We start from the raw sequence: 18,477 nt of genomic DNA on the forward strand, positions 1-18,477 counted from the left end.
TCTTTGGGAGGCGTTGGCCTACCTTGGGTGATGTGCATGACCTGTGACTGGGGAGCAGTTTTGCATAATAGGCAGCTCCTAGTAGAATCAGAGCCCAGCTCCAGCCTGCGACAGTCCAAAGCCTTTTCCAGAGTCAATGCATGCCCTCACCCTGATGGAATAAGAACCCCTTTTTCACAGACTTCACAGGATAGAAACACTGCCATCAACTTTGCTCTTCCTTTCTCATCATTAAGCATTAAATGAGGGAGCCCCAGCCCTCCACCATCCACTCCACACACCTTTGTCTGACACTTGAAAAAAAATAATAATAGAGCGAATTTTTGAGTAGTTTTAGGCTCACGGTAAAATTGAGCGGGGAGGTCAGAGTTCCCATCTGGCACCTGGTTTTCCCAAGCTATTGTGCAACCGGTTTTTACTGACATTCTCTTATTTCTTCTGCCCAAAGGCTCCGTGAGGTAGGGATCCCTTGTCACCTGCACTTTGCAGATAAGGCAGCTGGGTCTAGGAAGCTAAGGGGGCTTGGTCAAGACCTCGCAGATTTGCGGGGGCCCATCCAGTAGGGGGAGGGGGGACCAACAGCACAGGATTCCAAGGCAGGAGGGGCTGACTCTAATGGTAGCACTCTCCTCAGCCTGTTCCACGTTGGGAGAAATAGTGAGGGTCTTGAAAGGGTTTCAAAAACCCTGAAGTCAGCAAACAGAGCAGCTTCTGCCTGCCCGAGTCTGTGCAAGTTGTCAACCTCAAGTCCCCACTGAGTCCCTGGAAAGTGAGTTTGGCAATTCAGTTAAGTGATGGGGGTCTCCTCGCCACCAGAGACGCAGACCCTCTGGCCGCTCAGTGCCACATTCATTGTCACCAAACAGCCACATCCCCAGAGCAGCGCATGCCAGGGACGAGGGGGAGGGTGACTGGTGAGGCTCTCCACATGCCTTCAGTTTGTCCCTTCCAGGACTGGTTCCCATGCCCATAGGAGTCTCGTGGCTCGGCCCCTGAGGCCTGCAAGGCTATAGTTCCAGTTTCTTCTTTCTTTGGCTTCAGTACTTCCCATCTCTGGTGTCTGGGGGTTAAGGTGTATGTGGCTGGGAAGTGGAGACTGGGGCAAGGGAGGGGGGAGCTGAGTGGAGTGGGTGGCTGGTAATATTTTCCAGTTCTTTCTAAAGTGTCTGCCTTCCCTTAACGGACACGGAAGTGAGCCAGCCAGCCGGCTGCTCGGGCCGCAGGGTTGGTTACTGCTTACATCATCCGGGCAGCCAGACTGGGGATGGGGCTGGGGGAGGAGGGAGAAACTGAGCAGGGATTAATCCAGCCCCGAGTGAATTGATAGACAAAGGAAGTGGCGATCAGGTAACCTTTTTCCCAAGCACAGGCCTCGGGGAGGTGGCCGGGAGCCAGGGAGTCACATCCGGGCACGTATGGGGCGCTGCGCAGCGGCTCTGCCCTTTCCCAACATCTCCGCTGCATTCCCTTCCGCGCTCTGCGCCCTCTGACCGGCCTTGGTGGAGAATCGGGAAAGGCTCAGAACAGACTCATGGAAAAGTGGCGCGGAGAGATCTAGGATTACCCGCCCTGGAGGCACCCCTTCCTGGCGAGGCACAGAGATAGGCGTCAGTGAGCTTTCGCTGCATGATCAACCCCAGGCCCCCAAAGTCCGTGGTTGTGGCACTGTTCCTCCATTGCAGCTTGTGTCAGTGGAGCAGCCGGGCACTGGTGCAGAATTGGACGGGGCTCTGTGCGTCTCCCCGGGGCTTGCTCATGCGTCTGCGGGCGGGCCGGTGGGTCCGCGGGCGGGTCCTGATGGCGTGCACGATTGGAACCTCTCTCCGCATGATGGCTCATCCCCTCCCGGTCTAGCTCAGGCTTAGTCATGTGCTGGCGCAGGCTTCCAAAAACAGTGCGGGGCAGCGTGCAAAGCCTCTTGAGGCCCCGGCTTGGAAAGCCCGTCAAGTTGCTTCTGGTCGCATTCTAGTGGCTAAAGCCAGTTACAGGGCCAGCCTGGATTCAAAGCGTGCGGCACGGGGCTCCACCTCTTGAGGGGAGGAAGGGCAGAGAATTACAGACATTTTTGTGCCTCTAGATACGGGTGCCCTTATGATGCACAAAACACCGATAGCGTTTGATGGGCGCTCTCTGCAGAGTGTGGTCCTGCTGCTGCAGGATGGACAGGGGGAGAGTGGCTTCTGGCAGCCGAGGGTGAGCTGGGAAGGAGTTTGGCGAAAACTTCACAGAGAAGGGAGACGTGAAGGACGAATAGTATTTCAACAGAAGAAAACATCCACACCCATTTCTCTGCCTTTTCCATTCTGTTCTTCTAGCCAAAATCCGGCTCCGGGCCCACCAGCTACCCCCTGATCTGTTTGTAGGGATCCCATTCGGGACCCAGTTGGGGAGATCATCTCTGTCTCCTGCAACTGGAGGCAAGAAAAACTCCAGCCAGCCAGTGATTAGAAGAAGAAGGTTCCTATACTCATGTTTTAGCCAAATTGTGACATTTCTCTCCTATCTCTCGTCTCTTCTTCCTGTCCTTCCCTAGCTCTCTTTCTCCCACCGCAATTTCTAATGGGTATGGACCACTGGACATCATCAAGGAAAAGGCTCAGTAAACATTGCTTTCATTGCATTGCCAATGGAAGAGAAGTAAGTCCATTTCTCTGACTTTGGGGTGGGATCACGGTCATGCACACTGTCGCATGCCCTGGTGCGGGCATTCTAGGTCAATGGCTTAGTCCAATGCCAGGGTGCAGTAGGTGGTCAATACAGGGGGCAGGGGGGAGCCCAGGAGCAGCAGCGACTGCAGCTGTTGTGGCTGATGTCTTTGGGAACAGAAACATTTGAGCAGACCTTTACTGCCTTAGAGCTTGCTGGCATGTTCTACTGGTATGATCATTAAAAACAGAGAAACAAATAAACAACGTTCTGTTTTAGCACATGCTTGAGAAACTTCCTTCCCTGGACACACACACACACACACACACACACACACAGTCTCAGAAGGAAACTCAGTCTGGGTTGGTAATCGACGGTGAAATCTACCCTTGGAGAAATCCTCCGGTCTCTCCTCCTGCTGCAGGAGGCTGATCTGACCCCATTGCCACCTTAGTCCCAGCTGGAGAAGGCAGGAGAGCTGCTGGGGGCAAAGCCTTTTTTGAGGCCAAGACTTCTCATCTGCAGAGAAAGGGGTGGTGTCCTTCAGTCCTTCTCTGTCATTCCCCTGCTTCTGCCCAGCCTTCAGCATTCCCAGGGGCCTTGTGCTTTTCTTGAATCCCGATCATGGGGTGGCCTGGGGTCTTTGGTGGGAAGACGTGGCCAAGAGTGGGGCGTGAAATGTGAAGCAAGGTGGCTCGGGCTCCCTCCATTCCTCTACGGCTGTCTGCTCTTCCTCCTCTCTGCCCCTCCCATCACACACAGTGTCTAAAGCTGAAATCTTGGGGCTGCAAAAAGCAGAAACGTAATTCTAGTTAGTATAGACAAATGAGACATTGATTCCAGAATTGGGCAGGACACTGAGGTGCCCCATAGAAATAAAGGAAGAATCGCAGGCATTGGGACCCCTTCTTGTTGCTGTTTGCTTATCTCTGCTTCTTTATGCTTCTCTCCGACTGTAGGTTAATTTTGACCCCTTCCCAGAGGCTCTCTCTTCCTGGTGGGTACATGACCACCAGCAATCCCTGCTTAGCAAGCTTTGCAGGAAGAGGGTGTCTGCACTAGTCTTAGTTCGGTCCCAGGAAGGGTTTCCCTACTTGGTTTAGGAACCACTGTTTCCTGAACATGAGTCCCCTTGTTATGTCATGTCCCCATCCCTTCTAAGTAGGGCTTCAGGTCTGTCACTACAGGATAGAGGGTGAGAATGTTTGCTGAACAGACAACGGGTAAGTGATCTCACAGGCACAAAACTGTAGGTGAGATACGAATGTTTTCAAGGTCAACGGGGCCCACGATGGCCAGCTACTTCGCGGGGACTGATTGGTGTAACCCAATCACTGTCACTTCTGCCTCCATGGTCGTGATTGGTTTAGGCACAGGCGTGTGATGGAATTTTGGCCATGGTAGTATAAGGAGATATCGACTGCACCATTTCAGAGAGAGGCTCTTGGTTCCGAAGAAGGGTGATCTCTTCTCCTGGACACGAGCTGGTCTGCAGGCAATGCCTGGAGCTGTTGGACCAGGATGCAGCTGTAAGGACCCAGTCAAGGTTAAGGCTGCAATGCCAAGGATGAGGGAGCGGAGTGGAGCCAGGTCCTTGAGGACCTGATTGAGCCAGTGAGTCAGCTAACCTTGGAGCTGCCCCTCCCCAGGGGCATTTTGCTTCTGAGAGCGTTCATTCTCCTTGTTGTTTAAGCCAGTGGTTTTCAGAGTGTGGTCCCCAGACTAGGAGCATCCGCACCCCTCGGGAATTTGTTAGCAATGCAAAAATTGTGGAATCTCACCGGGACCTCCTGAAGCAGAAACTCTGGAGCTGAACATGATTACAGGAGAAAAGCAACTGAATTGGAACCTTTGGACAGGCATGGAAGGATGAGGTGCAAACATTTACATGAGATAAATGTGGCAAGATTTCCTGCTTTGTGGAAGTTTAATCAACGACAACAAAATGTGTCTGGAAAAACCATCCGGGAGAAGTGGGCATTCCAGTGCCGTTGAAGTACTGGGAGAAAGCTGCTTTGATGCCCCGGCGGGGAGGCAGGGACTCCTGGCGCACGTCCTTGCTCAGATGGTCGCTGAGATGCTGGCGGGCTAGAGGCAGGGAAGGTGTGTGAATGGCAGGTGTTTAAGACGAGTGGGGGAAACAAGGGAAGGAGAGGGAGGAAATGGGGATCTACTCTGTGACCCAATGCAAAACTTTGACATTTTTGCCAATTCTGGCATTGTGGTTCAATCAATAATAGGGTCACTGTTGCCCCACGTAGGGCCCTAACCCTTTCTTCTACTGACAGGTGAGGGCAGCCTCATAAAGCCTCACCTCAAAACCTTTGAGAGTCCTGATTCCCAGAAAGGTGTCCGAGTGAGCCCCGGGGTCGGTTCTGGGTCATTTGGAAGCCAAAACCCAGGGCTCGGAGGACAGACGTCGGGCTGGGTGAATTAGAGGAACCTCAACGTGTCTTAGGTTCCTTGTCCCAGAAGGAAGTTTCCAGGCAGGGTCTGGGGACAGGGCTGGCCTCAGATCCATCCCACCCACTGCCCTTGGTGACCCTAGGCGAAGTATTTGATCCTCTCTGTGCCTCAGGACAATGGAAAGAATGAGGCGCTTTCCTTCCATCTTGAAGCGACTTTGAAAAGAAAAAATAATAGTAAAGAGACCAAGGGGAATACATAAATAACAACCAGTAATTTACCAAACGGCACAACATTATCTAATTACAAAGCAGGGAAGAGAAAGAACAGGCCAGGGAGGTGGCGATAGAGACAACGTTAAAGTGTGGGCTGCAGAGTGGTTCCGGAGTGATTTATTCGCAGGAGAGACAAGTGGACCCCTCTTTCCCTCCTTTCTGCCTGTTGGCTTCTGACTTCCAGATCATCAAAGGGGGAGGGCAGTCTGCGTGGCTCCTTCACTGGGACCTGGGAGCATTCGGCCCGAGGCGTTGTTCCCCAGGCTGTGAACTGTTGGAAGCTTGTAGTCCGAGGTACCCTCTCCCTGCACCTTGTAAGACCACAACAAACCCAAGTTGCCAAAGGACATGAAAAGTCGTCAGACCCTTGATAATACTTCTGAGCCAGGCAAGTGAGCCTCTGACCCCTGCCGGCCCCACAGGAGGAATTCTTGTGGGGTGCCCGCTCCTTCATGACAGGGGCAGCCTCTGGAATGCACAGAGCTCCAGTGGGTTCTCTGTAGTTTGCATTTGGTGTGTGTGTGTGTGTGTGTGTGTGTGTGTGTCTGAAGGTATGTGTGCCTGCCTGTGATGGTGGGCCAGCGAGGTGCACATACTTCCAAGCGCAAGATGGGGCCTGGCCTGGAGGCAAGGGGAGGTACGTGTGGCTGTGTGAGCCGCCCCAGAGTCCAGGCCCAGGGACTCTGGGGGCCTGTCACCTGCAGGGCTCATTATAGAGGAGACCAGGTGCTTGGAGTGTCCCCAAAGCAATACAGAGTGCACTGCCATGAGTTTGAAAAATATTCCTGTGAGAGATATAAATAAAGACTCCGAGCCCAAAGCCAGGGTTTTAGAAAGCCTTCCTTAAGCACAGGGTAATTTATAGCCGCTGCGACCCTGTCCCGTGGATGACTCAGCCCTCCTAGCCCAAGCAGGCCCAGCCTGCTCCAGTAACCTCTGGGTTTGGCTGAAAGGGAAGAGCTGAAGCCGGCTCCAAGGAACCCAGTGAGCTAACCACCCGACTACCGGACAGCTCCTGCTCGGTTCTCCTCTTCTCTTCCTTTTTGGCAAACTCCAAGGGCGACACGGATGACCAGATCCTGGAAGCTGCGAAACGGGATACTTGGGTGTTTCCAGCTGGCCAGCCCTTTGGAACCCGGTGAGACCGATTCCTGTCCACCTCTGGGATCTGCCGGGTCCTGCTACCCACCGAGGGGGCCCGCCTTCCAGCCCGGGGCCCTCACCCCTGGCAGGGGGCAGGCTGCGGACATGGACCGGCTCGGAGCTGGAGGCATTCTCCATCTCAGAGATTCTCGAGCCCCACGGAAAGAATCAAAACAAGAATACTGTTTCCCTTTCATTTAGAAAATAATGTGCCCTAGTCAAGTGCCCAAAAAGCACGGAGAAGAGGAGCGATTGGAGGTCCTCTTCCTGGTTGCCGTGAATTTGTGGAGGGAGGCAGTCAGGAATGAAAATGGTTCTTTTAAACATTCTCCCTCCCCCGCACGGCCACCCCCCCTTCATTGTATTTTTAGCAGACTCTTAGGCCAACCACATCTGAAGAGACAAATGCAACTACTGAGGGTGCTTATCGAAACCAAAGGATTTTTTTTTTCTTTTTCTTCTCCTTTTTCCTTCAAAACCTTCCAGGAGTGTGGAAAGGACTGGAAGTGCTTGAAGGTCTTTTTGGCCTCAGGCCTCACCCCGGCTTGGAGCTCAAGGACATTTTTATGCCAAGGCCCATGTGCTTGACTGTCCCAGTGCAGATTTCTAGAAGATCATCATTCAGGGCTATTTCAAAAATAGTTTAGCTCTTTGATTAAATTGCTCCATAGCTTGGAATCAGGTTTTCTCTGCTCCAGCAAATGACTCTAGTACGATTGGCCTAATTTTAACACAGGTCCCTGAATCTTGTAGGCATGCAAAATGGTCACATGTTCAAATGATTCCTTCAATTTGTAATGAAGTGTCTTTATTCAACATGCACTTATTAAGTCCGTGTGCGTGTGTGTGTGCGTGTGTGTGTGCGTGCGTGTGTGTGCGTGCGTGTGTGCGCGTGCATGTGTGCACACATGCTTCTCTGAGGGCTTGTCAGCTGACAGGTTTGTTGATCTAAATGAGGACAGGCTAGGGTTTGGACGTAGGGGTGAGGCCCTCACGGGGTCACGGGGCCTGAGCTCCAGGCAGGGCAGCGGACTTGGTGCCCAGCTCTGCCACGTGCAAGACTGGCGGCTACGTTATTGTCCGGGAGGGGTGGTAAGGGGCCAGGCACACACACATGGTGTGTGCTTGTGATATAGAAAATTGTCTTAATTTTTTATATGATAAATACACACCTGCTAAGGAGAAGGAAATGTTGCCTTCCAAGAAGGAAGTGTGAAGTCAGTCAAGTGAGAACACACACACACACACACACACCCCTCCCCACCCCCCCAACCCCCCCCAAACCTACACAACCCAACCTTGGAGATGCTAGAAAGCAGATCCCTTGGTGGCTGCAGAATTAAAAGCCCCGAATCCTGGCCTGGCCTGACCAGGCCTCTGTGTAAGTGCACAGCGGCTCCTGACTCCGAGCTTGGCCTTCTCAAGTCCGTCTTCTGTTCCTTGCCTCCGCTTGCCCGCGGTTTCTTCCCGGAGTTGTGTTCCACCCAACGTCAGGTCTCAGGCCTCTGCTCTGTTAGCCACCTGTCTTTCCACATTATCCAAATGAGAAAGACCACTGCCATTCCTTCATATGCACGACTGATGGGCACACATGGATCCATGAGACACAGATCGCTGGGGAAGCACATAGATTGGCCACATAGAGACAGATCAGACCACTGCGTTCGTTTTATGGGAAGGAAACAGCCCTAGTGTGGACGTGAAGAGACTCTCGAGAGCACATGGCTATCGAACAGCAGCGACCTAGCCACTTACAATACTGAGAACTGATCGATAATCACGGTCAATCTAGCAGTACAGAGAAAATGCCACGAACTTCCCAATGAGGAACCTGGAGGTGGAGTCAGGCCGATCTTTCTGTCCTTTCCATAGCCGATCCTTCTGCTTGGATCGACAGATGGGGTTCACCTTCCAGTGGCTTCTTCTCTACTTGGAATACACACATTGTATTCAGAATTCATAGACTCGGCTGGGCACCCCGGGATACTGTCTGTCCTCTGGAGTTCTCCAGCACCAGGCAGAAGATTCTGGCCTAGCCGTCCTTGGTTCTGAAGGACATGGGGAGGCCCTTTGGTGAGAAGACCAGTCTTGGATTTCTGGTTTCTCTTCCAGAGAAAAAAAAGGTCCTTTTTGCTGGGTTTGCAAAGTTAGCCCTTAAAGCCCCTCCATGCTAACCCACGTTGGTCACCTGCAGTTCTTGGCTAAACATGCTGAGAATACAGGACGCCATTTTGGGTGCAACAGGGGACTCATAGAGCCAAAAAAGATAGAAACCTGCAGTCCCACAGGTTAGGACTGGGGGGAAGATAAGTACCTACGAGTATCTGTTGCTCGAATGAAAGAGACTACGTGTACGCACACAGATGATGGGATGGCCTTTGGCCAAAAGCAACACAATTCTGACCTGACACACTCGTAAGATGGACTGCCCGTGCGTATCTCGGCCCACGCGGAGGTCACAGGGACCCATACACATGACTACCCTGGGAAAGGAAGAGCTATTGTCTCCGGAGGAAATTCAGAGGAGAGCAGAAGGAGAGGAGGGGGCGGAAGGCAGACAGGGAGAGGCCCACCTTGCAAATCCCTCCCCCCACCCCCCCGCCATCTCCCCCGCTCCCCTTTAGGACAGAAGAGCCAAGGGCATGGGCCAGACTCGAGCCAGCCAATTCTGTGGCCTGTTTATACCCTGTAACTGGAGCCTGTTGCCATCCAGGCTGCCTGACAGCTGCGGAGATAAGGGGACGGGCCGTGGCTTCCAGAGATTGGATGGCCTGGGCCAGCGTCCATCTCAGGGGCAGCTTATCCCGATCATTTTCCTAAGCCAGGGGGTGGGAGCGGGAACAGGTGGGGCTGGCTCCCCCGGTTGCTGCCCGGGCAGTGGGGGTGGTCCTCCCGAATCCGGGGCGAGCGGGAGCCCTATACTGAATTTCCTCGGAGGCTCTCTCTAAACCCCCCGCCTCCCAGTGGGCTTGCTTTCTCCAGGGTCAGAGGAGGTGAGAGAGGAGCTCTGCTTGTTTCATTGGTTTGTTTTCCTCCCTCTTTATCTTTGTCATCACAGAAACAGAAAAGAGCACATGGTAAAAACTCGGGGTCAGGCAGATTCTAGATTCTGCTGCCAAACGCATCTGTCAGGCCAGGGCGCTTCTCGCTTTGCCCCCACCCCCAGGCATCCCCTCAGAGTTCAGCCTCCACCTCCTTCCCATCTCGGTCCCCTCGGGAGGGGCCCTCCCTCGGAGGCAGTGGCGGGGACCTCCCCACACCCAGCCCAGCCCCGACTCCCTGCAAGAAGTCTGCGGGAGCACGCTCTCCCTGCCAGGGTCTGGTGATGCTGCCCATTCCTCACACCAGGCTTCCCCCCCCCCCCCCCCCCGATCTCTCAGGGAGCTGGGTCCCGACCCACCGTCCGTTCCTGTCCTGACCCTTCTGGGTCGGTCTCCCTCCAGCCTCCAGTCTTCCTTTCTTCTCTCCCACTGACTGTCCCTCCAGCAGCTTCCTCAGCCTACCCGGCCCCTGGCCCAGTGCTCTCTCATTGTGGCTTTGATTTGCAGGGAGTACACAGTGTGTCCTGGTCCTCAGTGTTCACACCTCTCCAGGAAGAGGTTTACCGATGGTTAACATGTTCTTTGCTTTGGTCTCCTGCTCCTCTGGCACTTTGGTGGGGACGTGGGGGCAGATTTAGCTCATCCTGGGATGGCCCATGACCTGGGGCACTCAGGGCCTCCTGCCAGAGAGCTCTTTCACTGTCCTGGCCTGTCCCTTCTCTGATGGCAACCTTGGCAGGGGCGGGGATGAATCTCGCGGGGCTGGCTGACTTTGTTCAACAGCTGCCTCAGAAAGGAAAAAGTCAGGGTGAGACGACAGGGTGTGGGAAAAACAACACAAAACAAGGCGTTTAGACTTGAGAGATCTGAGTTCAAGTCCACACATGGCCAGTGACCAGTTGGAGGACCTCTGACAGTTTTCTCATCATTTAAAATGGAAATGATACTTTACACTTCTTAGAATAGGTGCCAGGATCAGAGAAGATAATAGAAGGGAAGGTGCATGGGAAATTGTTTCCTTGGTGTTTGGCTCAGAGTGGATGTCCTCAGTGTTGGCCGCATGCCTAGATAGAAAGAAAGGGCAAAAAGGTACATCAAATTACAAAGTTTCTGCACAGCAAAGAAGCCATCAACCAAATGAAAAGGCAACACACGGCCTGGGAGAAAATATTTGCAAACCATATATTGGTTAAGGGGTCGGTATCCAAAATATATAAAGAACTCATACAACTCAACAACAAAAAAGCCACACAATCCAATTAAAAAAGGAGCAGAGGAACTGAACAGACGTTTTTCCAAAGAAGACATCCCAATGGCCAACACATTTATGAAAAGACGCTTGACATCACTAATTATCAGGAAAACGCAAATCAAAGCCACAATGAGAGAGCACCTCACACCTGTTAGCATGGCTACCATGCAGAAGACAAACGATAGTAAGTGTTGGTGAGGTTGTGCACTGCTGGTGGCAACGTAAATTGGCGCAGCCACTCTGGAAACCAGTACAGAGGTGCCTCCAAAAATTAAAAATAGAACTACGATCCAGTAATTTCACCTGTGGGAATTCATCCAAAGGAAATGAAAACAAGATATGAAGAGATATCTGTCCTCCCTGTTCACTGTAGCACTACTCACAACATGATACAGATAAGATATGCAAACACCCTGGGTGTCTGTCAACAGATTAACGGATAAAGAAAGGTCTATATAGACACATACTGTGTACTAAAGAATATTATTCAGCCATGAGAAGGAAGGAAATCCGGCCACATGTGACAACATGGATGGATCTCGAGGGCATTATGCTTAGTGAGATAAGTCAGACAAAGACAATATTGCATGATATCACTTATACATGCAACCCAAAAAAGCTGAACTCACAGAAAAAGAGAGGAGGCTGCTGGTCCCCAGAGGCTTGGCGGGGGGGGGGGGGGGGAGGAGGGTTGGCGGATAACGGGAGAGATGTTGCTCAAGGGGAACAGATGGGCAAGTGGAGGAGAAAAGAGGTCTGGAGCGCTAACGCACGGCTTAGTGCTTGGAGGCAAGGATACTGGAGATACTGGATTATATACTTCCAAGGTGCTGAGAGACTAGATCCTAAATGCTCTCATCACAGCAAAGAAATGCTAATAACACGATGCAGGGGCTGGCTGAAACTACAGCAGTGATCGCTTGCAATACACAAATGTTCCAAATCGGTACATTGCACACCCCAAAAGAACAATGTTTTATGCAATTAGAGCTCAATACAAAATAAATAAAAGAAGGAAGGGAGGGAGGGAGGGGGAAAAGGAGCAAGGAGCTCCCCGGGACCTCTGTTTTTGCAAGTACTGAAATCCCAAGCACACCAGGCTTTGAGGTGAGCCTGCAAATTTTGGCTCTGAGATTTGCTGTATTTCAACTTTGTAACTGAGCGCTCGCTAACAAGTCTTCCCCCACCTCCTTTTTTCTTCTTGATCAGAGTCTAAGGATGCAGGAGAGCAACTGTTTTAGGACTCCTGGGGCCTCCTGGGCAAGGGGGTGGGGGATGCCTCACCTGCCGAGTCTTACCTTCCCCACTAGCCCCTCGCTCCCTGTGTCCATTCTCATTGCTCCCCACCTGCTTCCCAACCCTCTCCTGCCCTCTCCCTCTTGAAGGCCTCTGCCATGTCTCCCCCAGGCCTGGCCCACTTTCCGATGCCGGTTAGCTCCAGGCCTCTGCCGCTTTCCATTTGAGTGACCTGGGCAGTCCCTGAACCCATCTGGGGGTCAGTTTCCTCATCTACAAAGAGAAAGGCTAGACACACGTTTTGCTGCTTGGAGGAGCTAATTGGGATCAGGAAAGGGAAGCTCTTAGCTCAAGGCCTGGCTCAGGGTCCTTGACTAGGCAGTGGCAGTCCTCATATTTTTGTTCATTAGAATAACTCTCTCTTCTCTCTGTTTTGGGGGTGGGCCATCACTCTCCATTCTCCTCCTTTTTAAAAATTTTATTTATTTGACAGAGAGAGAGACAGCCAGCAAGAGAGGGAACACAAGCAGGGGGAGTGGGAGAGGAAGAAGCAGGCTCCCAGCGGAGGAGCCCTATGCGGGGCTCAATCCTAGGACTCTGGGATCATGCCCTGAGCCAAAGGCAGATGCTTAACAACTGAGCCACCCAGGCACCCCTCCATTCTACTCCTCGCTCTGTGTCTCCCCAACAAAGACTGGCTGTAGCTAATTTCCTCACTGCCACCAAAGATCAGCCCATCGTCTCCCACCCTACCTGCCCACATCTTTGTTTAACTAAATGTCAGAGAAGTTGTAAAGATTTTTAACTTTACGAGGTCCTACAAGCACGCACCTGCATAATGACATTCCCGGAGGGATGATAGCCAGAAGCTCTGGTGGATACTTGACTCCTACTTAAATTCTTAAGGTTTTTTTTTTAAAAGCAAAAATAGGTTTATTTACTAACCAAGGGCCTGATCCTAATTAAACTGACATTTTGAAATAGTTGCCTGGAGAACGCTGGGGATAAAGATGATTGAACACAGGAATGAAACAAAGAAGCAGCATGGAGATTAGAAGAGAGCTTGTCGGTCTTCACAGCTGAATCCCGTCAAAAGTGGTAATGAAATTTTCAGTCCGCCTTTTCACAGGTCGGGGTCTGGGTGACATTGTTCACAGTGCATCCCACCACTGATTCTCCACCTTCCCCTTGTCTTGTCGTCACGTGGTCCCGTCCCAGCCCCTTCCTGCTGGGACATCCACGCACCACCTCAAAATCGCAGGTCGGAGCGTTTCTGCCATCAGCTGCAACGTCTTCAAACTGCTCTCCCAGTTTAGAAGAAAACAAAATCATCCTCAAAGTGCTTTCGGTTTCACGGTGAGGCTCTTGTCACCAGAGACGGCACAGTCGGGCTTGGCCTTTGCTCCCATTTTTCATGGAGCAGTTCCCACTCCTACTCCCTTCATGTATTCATCCAAGACTACGCTCTCCCCCCAGCGCCATCTTCCTCCCCGCTGCTGAATGGCGGCCATGGTGGGCATGGCTGGCCTTTCAGGGTGGGCAGGGCAGGGTCTGGCTGGGGGAGTGGGCACCAGGTGTGCCCTCCTGTTTGAATTCTCCTTACTGGAGTTCACAGAAATCCGGCCCCCCTATTTGTGACAACTTCCTCCTCCTGAGGGCCCCATCCTTATCAAAAGTAGACTTGCAGATAGAATCAAGGCAGAACAATAAACGGATGATTCTTGTTCTTTCCCCAACCAACTTTGACCCTGGGAGTGCGAGGAGGGCAGTGAGAAGCAATTTCCTTAACAGTGGTTCTCAGATTTTAGTGTACAGAAAATCACTGGGGCGCTTTCTAAAAAATACCAATTCCCAAGCCCCCTCATCTCCATTGATTATAATTCAGTAGCTCTTGGAAGGACCCCTGGAATGTACTCTTTAACAAGCTCCTAGGGTGATCTGAGGCAAGTGGTCTAGGGAACCCCACCCGCAGTCTCAAACACCTGGAAAGATCCTTCGCTCATCCCATGTTAAGTGTGTCATTCCCAGTTGTCTGCCCTGTCACAGCCAGCCTGAGTTGATCTGCTCAGGTATGGCCCTTAATTCTTCTCAGTGGTTAATGGTAGAGCCAAAGAAGCTTGAGTTGGGTGAGGTTAGCTGTTCCTAGGCTAGTCTCAGACCAGATTCCTACCTACAGTTCTCAAAAAGGCGTTCATAATCAAAAAGGCATGATCGCACATCTGTTCTGCCAGCTTACATGTGTCCTACAGGCGCTCTGTTCTCCCAAGGAAAGTTTACTCGAGGCAAAAAATCACGGTTCCAAAGGCAGGCTCCTGAGATGCTGACAATCAGCATTAGACTAGTAGAAAGCCTCTTGACCAAAGGCTGGACCACTAAATTACTTGTAAGTCCCAGAAGCCCAAGTAGGTACAGGCCTAGGTTTCCTTGGTTCCTTATGCAAAGGGGGGGCTGTTTCTAAGCTACGTTAGCCAATTTATATATCCTGAGTAGCTTTAATTTTGCAAAAGAACCCATTTTCATCATTCATCATGCTAATAAACAAGTCCCTAATTTCACCAGTAAAACCCAGTTTGGGCCAGCAAATAAGCAAGGTCTTAGATGTGCTCAGGATGCTGATCCTTGAAGGACTTGGGGTGGCTGGATTCCCTTGGATGATTCCAGAGCCCCAGTGGGATCAGGCAGAAGGCACCATCCGCAGGACCCCCTCCGAGTCCACACCCCTCCCCGGTTCCTTCCTCCCTCCCCTGCTCCCTCATTTCCTATTGACTTTTCTGGGCGGCACTTCCATTGTAAATCCTCATGTTAAGAGCCCTCCTTTTCCTTCCAGGGTCTGCTTCTGGGGAACCTGGTCAAAGACACAGCTGGCTGTGCATTTCAGAGAGCAAATCTGAATCTCCAGAGGGCTTGTGGAAAAGGCCGATTTCAGGGTCTAGTCCCAGAGACTGTGGCTCAGTAGGGTGGGGCCCAAGAATCTGCAATTTAGCGAGCTCTCTGGGAGATCCTGCTGTTTGTGGCCCTTGGGCCTCCTTTGGAGAACCACCACGGCAGCCTTTGTGGAAGCACTAGTGACTCCAGTAACGGGCTGATGGCTAGCTTGGCTTCTGCAGCCCCACCCTGTGCTGACATCTGCGCATCCCACAACTCCAAATGGCTTGGCTTCAACCAGGAACAAATTGCTGCTGCCTACGGTCCATCTGGCGCTCCCCCGGTGTCAGGCTGATCCTGCGGCCGGGGTCACTTACGCTCGGCTCCAGGCCGGGGCGGGGGAAGGGGGGAGGGGGTTCAGAGACCTATGCTGCTGAACCTTGGAGAACCATGAGACCTCTCCTTGGCTCCCGTTCTTCTGTTCTTTCTGGCATCTGCCCGAGGTGCCCAGTTTTCATTTCCTGGTTATACACACACACACGCACACACACACACACACACACACACACACACACACTCTAGCTCAGATCTCAGGGGCATGGGGTGGGACAGAACTCCAAAACAGCCATTTCTGGCAGTAAATCTAGTAGCTACGCACGCAAGCATTATGGTCACACCTCCTAGGTTGACTCTGGGCTCCACCACTTACGGCTGTGTGACCTTGGGCAAGTGGTTTCACCTCTCTGTGCGTTGGTTTTTTCATTTGAAAAAAACGGAAATACTTTGAGTCACTACCTCTGGGAGTTGACTTGTTGCTGATAAGTGAAGTGCCTGGTACAGGGCGATCGCTCATTAAAGATTAGCTAATCTGATTGTGCAGGCAGAACAAATTCCCCAATTCCCAGCCAGACAAGCCACCTGGAGGTGATGGAACGTTCTTTGTACCTCCGTGTAACAGGGCACAGTGGCTCCCAGGTCTTTGCGATGCTGTCTTATTTCTCTTCAGCCCTGTGTGCTCTCTGCAGGGTAGCAACGGGAAACGCGGAAGACGGAGGGGTTGGAAACAAATTGAACGAATGTTCTGTAGCTTTGCATGATTATGTTTGACCGGTGACAGAAATGTAGAAATTCTGACCGTAAGGATAGCCAAGGGGGGAGGGAAACTGCTGGATTTGTGTGGCAAGCATCTTTGTCCAACACGCTCACATGGTGGGGTTCACGCACTTGCACACCCACACAGGCTCACTTTCAGAACCCCCGCGTGTTCTCAGACTCACACACTTGCACACTCACAGCTCCCTCTCATCCACATGCATTTCTGTGGAGTCAGAATTAAAGGGGCCTTCAGCGGGCCTGGGGGGTGTGGGGCAGGGTCAGAGGAGGGAAGGGCAGGGGGTGAGGCCCTTCATGGGCCTCTGCGCAGGGCCTGGGGAGGTGACCAATAAGGCAGACTTGATTCCTGTGTGTTCTGAGTAAGGTGGCCATGGGCAGAAGCAGCCCTGTGGCAGAGCCAAAGAATTGAGCCCCAGCCTAGAAACGCAGGCAAAATGTGGCTGGAGCAGGGAGGCAGGATGGATGACGTTCGCCTGTGAGACGCCACGGCCGCCACCGATGGTAGTGAGAAAAGAAAGCGCTACGTGTCGGGTGCCCAGCTATGTGCTTTCACAGTTTCTCTTCAGTCTGTTCAACGGCTGGCGGCAACACTATGATCCTGCCCCGCAGATGAAGAAACTGAGGCACGGTGAGGCGCGATACCGTTCTCCAGGTGTCTCGGTGGGACGTGAACCAGGAGGGCTGGGTGGGGATGTAAGCCCAGGGTTCCACGCAGGGAGTGACGTCGGAGCTGCACTCTGAGGCCCAGAAGAGGCTCGCCGGTGGGAAAGTGGATGGCGTGCTCCAGTGGAGGGCCGGCAGCCAGGGCGAGTGGGGGAAGAAACCCTGGTTAGGAAGCTCTCGCAGGGAGGTGGCCCACACGAGAAGGATGAGTCCAGCGTCAGAGAGTTAAAGCCCCTGCAGGGGTGTGTGGGGCAGGGCTTTCCAACTGTTTGCGGGAGGTGGTCTTGGGGGAGTAGGGAAGGACAGGGAAGGATCTAGCCAGGAAGCTGGAAAGATGTGGGGCTGGTGGCCATTCTAAGAGCACAGCAGACATGGGAGCAGCGGTGAGGGGTATGGCACAGAGGCGCTCATTTGGAAGGGGGCTTGGGGAGCAGGCGCGGGGGACACTGAGCCGCGGGAGGCTCTGCTGGGCAGGCATGGGGGGCGGTGGCCAGAGGAGAATGCCCGCGTGGGAGGCTGGGAGCTCTGCCAGCCTGGGCGCCGGAGAGGTCAGGCGTGGAGTATTCCACTGGGGAGGAATGGGCAGTGTGTGTGGGTTCCAAGACTGCCCTTCCTCGTCCCCTCCCTCCCAGAAGCAGCCTCTCACCCTCAGGGCCTGCTTTCTGCAGCTGACCTCATCTCTATGGCCACTGACAAGGGCCGAGTTCCTGCTTCCCAAGTGGGGTTCTCTCTACAGCTCTGTTGGCTCGGGGAGAACCAGCAGTCTGGGGCTAAGCCCTTCCTTTAAGGGCAAACAACTGTGACTAAACCAGAGCCATGAAACCCCGGGACAAGGAAGAGAGGTGGTAGCAAGAGATAAGACATGTGGCCTAGACATGGGTCAAGGTCTCCACTCTGCCCTAGCCTGGCCAGAGCCTCGTGGGTCCAAAGATGCATGTGACCCAGTTCCTGCCCCCAGAGCTTCAGAGACCAGGAAGAGAGACCAGGAGCAAACACCCCGAGACCATCAAGGTGTGGATGTTGTAATGGAGACACCAGTGGTGGAACCAGAGAAAAAGGACTGATTGATTCCTTCTGGGAGCATAATGGAGCATGGGCCCGAAGAAGGAACTTTATGCACTGGTTGGGCCTGGGATGGTGAGCAGAATTTGCTAGGCAGGCAGGAGCGGGGGTCAGGAAGAGGGGTGCGTGGTGTAGAGTAAGGAGGGCACTGTTGACAAGGGAAATCACACGAAGACAGTCACAGACTTTTGCAAATACAGGCCAGGAAGAACCAGGGCTTTGGTGCAGAGTCTAAGGGCGCAGATGGGCCGGTGAGGCAGGAGCTGAACCTGGACAGGTGGGTTGGGACGAAATCATGAAAGATCATGTGGCTTATGTGAGTTTTGACTCTCCTCCCATGGCACTGGGTAATAGAATTTTCTGTGACGGTGCAAATGTTCTCTATCTGCACTGTCCTTTAGGGTCACCACTAGCCACATGTGGCTATTGATCTCTTGAAATGTGGTGCATGTGGCTACGGGATTAAATTTTTACTTTATTTTGCCTTATTTATATTTTCAATGCAAATAGCCACATGTAGCTAGTGGCTGCTCTATGGGACAGCACATTTGTAAGCAATAGAGAGCAGTTTACGTGGGGGGGACGGGACAGAAGCCAGTCCAGGAGTGTGGTGGACGTGGCAGAAAGCATATAACCAATAACTGGTCTTGCACAGTATGCCAGATCATTCATGCAGAATATAGGTGGGAAGTTTTCTAAACCAGCATTTTCCCACAACGCCCTTCCATCACAGTAACAGCTGACGTGTCCACCTTTTTGCACGGTCATGTGTGGG

At 52.6% G+C, this 18,477-nt stretch overlaps 1 long non-coding RNA gene across 1 annotated transcript; it reads left to right on the forward strand.

Moving 5' to 3' along the window:
• The first annotated feature begins 1,268 nt into the window (after positions 1-1,268).
• On the forward strand, positions 1,269-15,221 carry LOC130542159 (uncharacterized). Its single transcript, XR_008956515.1, has 4 exons — positions 1,269-1,347; positions 2,534-2,637; positions 12,984-13,097; positions 14,827-15,221. It is a non-coding gene; the product is annotated as an uncharacterized LOC130542159 (long non-coding RNA).
• Positions 15,222-18,477: the final 3,256 nt, after the last annotated feature.

This window comes from Ursus arctos, unplaced genomic scaffold (genome assembly GCF_023065955.2).
Source record: "Ursus arctos isolate Adak ecotype North America unplaced genomic scaffold, UrsArc2.0 scaffold_1, whole genome shotgun sequence".
Lineage (NCBI taxonomy): Eukaryota > Metazoa > Chordata > Mammalia > Carnivora > Ursidae > Ursus > Ursus arctos.